Below are 8,405 nucleotides of genomic sequence, written 5' to 3' on the forward strand. Positions count from 1 at the left end.
CAATTACAGCAGTAAGGTCTATGGTGATGTGCAGAGTTGAGAGAATGAACACTTGAGCAAAACAGAAAACAACAAAACTACTTGGCACAAACAAACAAACACACAGGGCTTTCCTTACAAGGATATCTGAACTTTGTGCCAATCACTACTCTGAAAGAGAATGTACTCAAGTTCCATCTGTAGATGTGGGGGTGTTTGCTATCCTGCCTCACTTGAAGGACCCTGTTCGTGTGCTCCCATAGCATCAGCACAACACAACAAGACCAAGGAAGCAAACAGAGCAAGTGCAGTTGAGATCCACACTCTATAATCTGTGTTCTCTCCCAGATGTATGCGTGTTTGAGGGCAGGCAACTTTGCTTCTCTGATGTAGAAACAACACTTGCAAAGAAGATGCAACAATCATCTTCATAAAATGCCTTGAGATTTACAATTGCAAGCTGCTGCTCTGAGAAATATTGTGTCTGTGTCTGTTACTGCAGAGTCCACGTATTTAGAGAACCTAGGATAACAACAGCTCATGGAGTGATAAACATTTAGAAAAAAAAGAAACACAGAGAAATAACACAGGCTAAAGGTATTCACTCACAAGCAAGCAGAGAGGAACCTGCAGCAAGAACAGTCAGAATAAAGAGAAGTGGCCCGGACTTGCCAAAACTAAAACCTAACCCCCAGTGCAGTGGGGCTTTCTGGGAAGGAGTTCCTATAATGGGAGGCTCCAATATGCTGTAATGAATAGCTCACTAACACTAGGTGATCCTAAAGCATAGGCAAGGTAAGGCTCAACACAGCTTACGGGAAAGAGAAAAGGGAATATAAGGAATCCCCAACCAATCAATTTTTTTGATCTTCACGTACTTGCTCCAGGGCTGTCTGAATAAATGGTCTCTGCCATAGGAAGCTCCGTCAATGCAGCTCTCTGCAGGGGCAGGGCTGAGGGGCTGCTTCATTTGTCCCCTCCCAAACACAGCCCTGGCTGCCCCCCTGCTGCTCCCTCCCCACACCAAATTCTGTGAGCTGTGCAAGTGATGGACATGCAGGGAGCTGCCTCTCTGTCCTCAAGTTAAATAACTTCTGGCCTGAAGGGGTAATGGTGGCAGAGAGCAAGAGTGGACCTCTTCCTCTGCAGGAGGATGAGAGTAAGGTGTGCTTGAGAGCACAGGAACAGAAAGACATTGCTCTGAAATGTGGCAGAATTTTGTAGCCAGTGAGTGCCATCTTTGTGTTGGCAAGACATGATCTAAGCCTCTCTATCCTTTCTTTGGCATCCTGGGCTGCCCTTCTCTGGCCACCTGGAACTGGGTACCCATGTCTTGATCTCTTGTCTTGCCAGAAAAATAGAGCCGTCATGCAGCAAGCCCTGGCGATGGTGTTTGAATAGGCACTCTCCTTTGAGACATAGGCAGCCTCCTAAATGACAACAGTTTTGTCCAAAAGTGCAGTTTCAACACTCACACTGATCCACATCAATGATTTCAATGGAGATACTGGGTAGGAGCTGGAAGCTCTCCAGACCTCTATTCTGGACTTTAGCGGAAAATCTGTTTCTTCAGCACTCTGGTTTACTTTTTGTGCTGCACTGACACAACCTGACAGTGTAATTCTACCTGCATTCAAAATCAGCAGCTAAAGTCTCACTGCTTTCAGATGGAAACCGTTCCAAGCCCTTAATTAAGTGTCCAAATTAGAAATTAATCAGCCTTCCGTGTTCAAAGAGTTGGAAACAGTGATACTCTGTGTCTTCTTAAAACATGACAAATGAACTGTTTCTAAACAGAGTGTATAAAACAAACCTGTAGAGAAAAGCATTGAGCTGGTACATAGGCAGTAAAATAGAACATTGGACAGTACTGCTACATCTGATCAGTTCCCAGATCTAGCATTGCTGACAGCCTGTGCAGAGTATGGGAAGTGAAACTTGGCCTCTGCAGTCCTCACTTTCCATTCATAATGCCCATCTGCTGCTGAAAGATTTCTGAAAAGAAAACTCCATCTCTCAGTGCAGAGGATGTCCCACTAATAGGTGAAGTATGACTACAGCGACTGAGAGACATTTGCCCATCCTCAGTTTCTATGAATACATTAAAATAAAACAGTCTCTTGATTTGGGACAAACCTTAAGTAGATTAATCTTTAGGTATACTGTGGTCATGCCTAAGTTCCTCTGATGATAGGATATCACAGAAATCATGCAGGAGTTTCCAAGGATCCTCCCAAGGAATAGTGAATATCTGTCATTCCTATCAGTAGTACTCAGAAAACTCAGCAGCAGTGCTGATCCAGAGTCTCACTGCACAGATGTGCATCAGTGGAAACAGCATCCTTCATATAAATTAAATATTTTATTGTTTAACTCCTATGAGGTTTTGGGAAACAACGTCAAGGAAGAAAAGGTAAGTGAAAACTTGTCCACAGACTGGACCACATTTTTGTCCAGTCTTGGGCTGAACTCAGAATCCCACAGTTACCTTCCCCACAGGAGATGATGCCTCAGTCAAATTCTAGAGACATGTTTCTCTGGGAATTCAGCCACAGAACTCTTGTCCTGCATTAGCTGCAAACATGAGACAAAAGGATATAACTGAAATCCAAGAAGCCTGGACTATGGACACGCCGGATTAGGAAAGCATCAGGGTACTGTGATCCTTGGCAATCTCAGTGTCAAGTGCTAAGCACATGTATTTAAGTAGATCCATCTTCTGAGAATCCTCTCTTTGATTTTTCTGTTGACCAAGACACAGTTTACAAGATTCACAATCAGAACTTCAGCTCCCTTTCCCATCTTCTCTCCAGAGTGGAGAGCTGAATGCCTCTCACACAGCTAACCAGCTGGAATGGATAAGACAAGTAGTGACCAAGATGTTTGCTTTTCCCAGGAATATATAAGTACAGGACAGATCATGGTAAGATGTGTCTGTGGTTTTATCCAAGAAGGAAGCAAATGTCCCAGCGACTGATTCACAGGAATCCAGTATTACTCAGAGCATTTTCTCTTTTTACCTCTAAACATACATGATAATGCATGACCAAGTTGTAGTCATGTCACAATAGGAATGCTCCCCCACGGGGAGATGGATGGAGGGACAGAAGGACAGATGTGGAAACATTCACCTCAGGACCTTTCTACCCAGCTGAGCCAGGTCCAAAGTGCCAGTGATGGCTGTACAACACAGGAAAAGGCAAACTCAGCTTCTCTCCAAGAAGTACCTAAGATCTTTCCCTTTCCTAGCAGAATGATTTTAGAAACCTGCTCCTTCCCTATCTGGAGACATCTGAAGTCTTTATTTTCCATGTCATTGTGTTAAAGCTTTTAGGTTTGTCTGGAGAATGCTTCCATCCCTCCTTTCTGATCATTTGTTCTCTTCTCTTACCTCCCCTAGTTTTAGTTCCGTTCTCACAACTGATCACTGTATCTCCCGCTTTCCTTTTAGTTTAGTGATTAGAAGTCTAAGAGAGAGGGTTTTGCATGACAAAGGCTCAATTTCATTCATTCTAGCTACTTTCTCTTTCTTGAAATAGCAAAGTCAGCTATTTTGGTGGATATTCAAACAAAACTCAGCTGGAGCATAGGTATTCCTGTGGACCGCAGGAGAGTGGTGAAGAAGGGAATGGAGAGAGCAGCAGATTCATCTTTCTAACCCCTCGATTCCTGTCAGTGTCTGGTACCCAGATGGGAAGTTAATATGCTGCCTGCTCTCAATGTGTTGTAGTGGTCACCTGCTAAACAAAAACTGGTTGTCTTGAGATCATCTCCTTGCCTGAGCTTTAAAAAAGTCACAGAAGCGGGAATAGTCGGTCACAGCCAACACTCATAGGAAAACCAGAGCACAGAGAGAATGCTCTGGCACAGAGCAGCTGAGCTGATACTTCATGTTTGTTTCTTCCTTATTCCAAATGGACACTCAGCTGTTCAGCCAAGGCTGCCTGCAGCAGTAAAAGGGCTCAAACTCCTGTGATGCTTGTACAGAATAAACTTTGCCCACTCCCTGCTTCATTGAAACAGCTATTCTTCTCCCAAATGAGTGCAAGCTGCTTGGGCTCTGACATTTCTCTCACTTACCCTTTCTGCAAGACACACAGTTCAGGAGCCCACTTCTGCTTCTGTTCAGCCAGTGCAGATTATTCATGTCTCTGTTGTCTGACTTAACCCTTTTCAGCTCCTGTATCCCCATCAAACAGAACTTTTGTTCTGTTGTGTATGACAGTGCTGTTGGGAACTAGCATGTCCTGATGCACTTGACATCTAAAGGAGAGAATGACAAATTTTCATAGGAACTGAAAAAAACACAGTAGAGAAAAGGATTTTGGTCACATTTCACATACAAGGATTGCCTTACAATGGACATGTAGAGCACCTGGCACCAGAAGCCCCCAGCCCATGCACTGCTGTGAGGCATGGTGGCAATGTGGGAACAGTGGAAATCTCACCAGGACAGATATTTATGCGAGTGACCTGTTCAGCCAGTGAAATAATTTTGAACAACAAGACAGCTTTTTTCAGTCTGAAGAAATCAGTACATTTAGCCCAGCCATTATTTATTTTATAAGTGTCCTGCATGTAGTGAAAGGAGCAATCTTTCTTACCATCTGCCTTGCTGAAAGGCACATTTTGTGTGTTGAACAGTTTCAGAGAGCTAATGGCAAAGTGCACATTACTAGCCCAGCAGTGAAAGCATTTGTAAACTTCATCATCATCAAAGAGGCCTAGAGCTGCAAAGGCTGTTTTTTGCCTTATGAGTTTATGTCTGTAAATGACTAATTGGTAAAGCTTTATCTGCAGAAGGTAGTTGGTGGTGGAAGATATTTACAAGAAAGAAAAGCAGGAAATAATTCATCTTGAGAAGCTAAATCTAATCTGGGATGTTCATGAATTAAAATGAGCTTTTAAAATGGGTCTATTTTCTTTTGTAAAAAAGATACAAAAATACACTTTTACTTTTCATTAAATAAGAAATAGGAATGGAGAGCCAGATGTAAAAACCTGGAAAACAGGTGAGAGTGAGACGATATGTCTCTATCATTTAGATCATGCAGGAGACACCACACAGGAGTGTTTTGGGATGGAGGAGCTGAGCACTTGCACCCACTTGCTGCACTTGCCATTAATTTATTAAAACCAAAGAAGTTACCACACTTTGATGGAAACCACAGTTTCACTGTGGAAATAACCACTTATATTTTGTTGCATTATTTAGTACAACCCCAAATATTCTTCTTCTTTGAAACAAAGCTAAAAAGGAAGAAAAAGGTATTGCAGACTGGAGAGCAGTATTTTCCTTTAGTTTTTAAAGTAATTTCAGATGAGCTTGGTGTTTAGTCTCCAGTGCAGGCAGTACTGCTCTACCTGCCTAGAACATGAAATAGTTCTTATCAGGAAAATAATTCTCACTATCTCTGCTGAAAAATCATGAGGTAACTCTTTAGTACAGTTATATGGCCTCTAAAAAGTACCCAGAATAAAGGAACAAGGATACTGGATACCCCATTAGCTAAAGAGCCTCCTAGGCTTTCATTGGGTTATGAATGTGTTTAACTAATAGAAAACATTGCCCAGTCTGATTCCTGTCCTAGAAGCAAAATAGAGATAATTTAGTATCAGGAGTGATTAATGTCATTTACTTACCAATTTTGTTATAGCTGTTACTGAATTTAAAATGCTACTCACAAATTAAATATTTTACAACCATTTTGCTCCTAATTAGTTGCAGATCACAGATTTCCTTTAAACATAATGGTTGTTTAGGTGGTGGGGTTTGCAATGCACATTGCTTTTTTACAATCACTTCTGACATTTTGAGAATTTGTTTTAATTTTGATTAATTTCAGTTAAATGAGATGAGAGTGTACAATCTCTTTGGAATGGTCTGTTGTTTCAAAGTGTGGTTTAAGTGCACAGCATCCTTTGGCTAAATTTGCACACTTTGCCATATACATGTTGGACTTTAAGTGTCTGAATTAATGTAGCTTAAAGAGATGTTATCTTGATTGTTATTTGGATCAGGATAGTTTAACATACCCTCAATCAAAACAAATATCCTGTCACATAATGACCCTAAACTTTTTAGGGATTTCTTTTGATGATATCTTTTAATAAAAAGTCTAATTTGAGTGAAAAATCGTGAAGTAGAGAGCGCACATCCTCTGTATGAGCAGCAGAGAAAAGCTGGTTACTATTTTTGCTGCTAATTAATAGCAATTTCAGGATGCCAGGAACTTCTGAAGGTTGTGCTGAAGCCAAGATAGGTTTGCCAAGAGACAGGTAGAAGTAGTAAACAAACTTGATACTTTATTTGAGTCTTCCCCAGTTAGACCAAAGGTTATGCGTGTGGAACAAACCTTAACAGTTTGTTTAAAATGTTATCTAGGTGTTCTTACTGTTGGGTGTATTTTTTCTGGTTTGTTTTTGTCTTCTTTTATTTTGTTTTCGTTTAAATCACAGTTGTTTTACATCTTTATTTTCTTAAAAGTTTACAAAGAGAAAACTGTCTGAGCTGGAACATAATGATGACTGAAGTTTCCACTGTCAGGTCTTAACAGAGAAAATTTTCTCTTAAATTCTGAGCTTTTGAAAGGATTTTGGTGGTGTTCACAGCACCAACGTAGTTTCCTTCTAAGCTTAGATTAAAAAAAAGTTTTACCTCTGGTTTCTGCCACAAAGTCACCTCTTCATTGGTGATATTAAATCAAATATTCAGAAGACTTGCTGAACTGATTCTGCCCTGACAGTCTTTAGTTCCCTGTTAATATTGCCCACACAAAAATCAAAGCTTCCTTGAAGGTAGTGCTAATTCCTCCCAGTTTTGATCTGCCTGGTGGAATTGCCCAGTCATGAAATCTTTCAAACCTCCTCTGACCATTTCAGTAGCTGCTGTCCCTTTCTCCCCTTCCTACAGCAGCTCTGCCATGTGACAACCTTTGCCCACCTCAAATTGTGTGTGACGTGCTACAACAACCATGCATAGGCTACATTTGCCCCTTCCTTCCTAAATTCAAACATTTGCTCCCTAATCATCCAAATATTGATTTAAACAGTCTTTGATGTCATTTGGGGAAAAGCATTTGAATGTTTCAAATGTGGACTCAGACCACTACAAAAAATATTCAGAGGATTGAGACAAACAGGGACCCTTTGCACTCTGTTAGCTAATGTCATATTCCCTGCAGCATTTGCTAAAATCATTTAGTCACAAATATAACAGTGTGGATAAGGAATATTTTTAAATGTTTTGAAAAGACAATCTGTTTGATCTTAACAGACGACTTCTACAATCTGAATTCCATCTTCACGATAGAAAAAGCTCCTATTCTGTAAGAGGTTGTTTATAAAGCACCATATGTATCTGAATTTGTCCTGGGTTTGGTCACAGGCTCTTGACCACTTTGAGTTCTGATTGAAAAATTAGTTGTTCTTGTGGGTTGTTATTTTCCAGATACAGATTTCAATTAGCATGAAGAAGCTCTCATTCTCACATAAATGTTCCCAGCTCCAGACTGGTATATTTAACCAGGACTTCCCAGGTCCTAGGTGTATAAACACCAAAATTTCATTGCTATTTTTCCCCCATTAACATGAAAGGCAAACATAAATATGCTCAAGAGCTAGCAATGTTGACTGAAATATTTCTAAAGGTCTTTTGTACCTCCACTTTCCTGTGGTTAAATGCACAATGTGTGGAAGATATGAAGCAAAGACATTCTGTAATTACAAAGATAATTTCTCAAGGCTTCTTAATGAATTTATTTTCATTTTTCCTCTTGTGCCAATGGAGACTTGCTTAACTAATTCAGCATCTTTCAGTGATGAGGAATACTAAATTATAACGAAAGGTAGGTGTCCTCCTTGGTTAACCAGAGGTGCCTGGAAACTGGGTGTGAACTTATAAGTGATATTTTAAATATAATTGAACCATTAATCCTTGATGTACTTGAATAACTGGCACACAACTTGAGAAAAAATAATTTAGCAAAATGCCAGTAATTATTGTTTTGGATTTGTGAGAACAGCAAACCACACAAGTTGTAAGGAAAGGGGAAATTAATCTTGAAACAAAGTTTTTAATAAACATTATTTAAAATTAAGCTTCACTGGTGCTAGTGATGAATACAAAGATTAAATTTAACTTTGGAAGCATTCATTAAGTCTGCAAGCTAAAAACAAAGTTATATTGGTTAACAGCTAAAAGCAATGGAAATAAGTTTTCAATTCAGTTCTGGACTACAATTCAGTAACAAGCCAAGCAAAGCTGTGAACATTTCTGTCTGCAGTTTTCTACTTCATTTTGAAAGGACAGTTTATGAGATAGTCCAGCTAAGATCACAGCCACATGTTCACCCCTCTAAAACACCCAAATTTAAGCTGAAGCTTCATGAGCCCTTTAAATTAAACTGCTTGATAAGCAAACCATA

The sequence above is a fragment of the Oenanthe melanoleuca genome, chromosome 15 (assembly GCF_029582105.1).
Source record: "Oenanthe melanoleuca isolate GR-GAL-2019-014 chromosome 15, OMel1.0, whole genome shotgun sequence".
NCBI lineage: Eukaryota > Metazoa > Chordata > Aves > Passeriformes > Muscicapidae > Oenanthe > Oenanthe melanoleuca.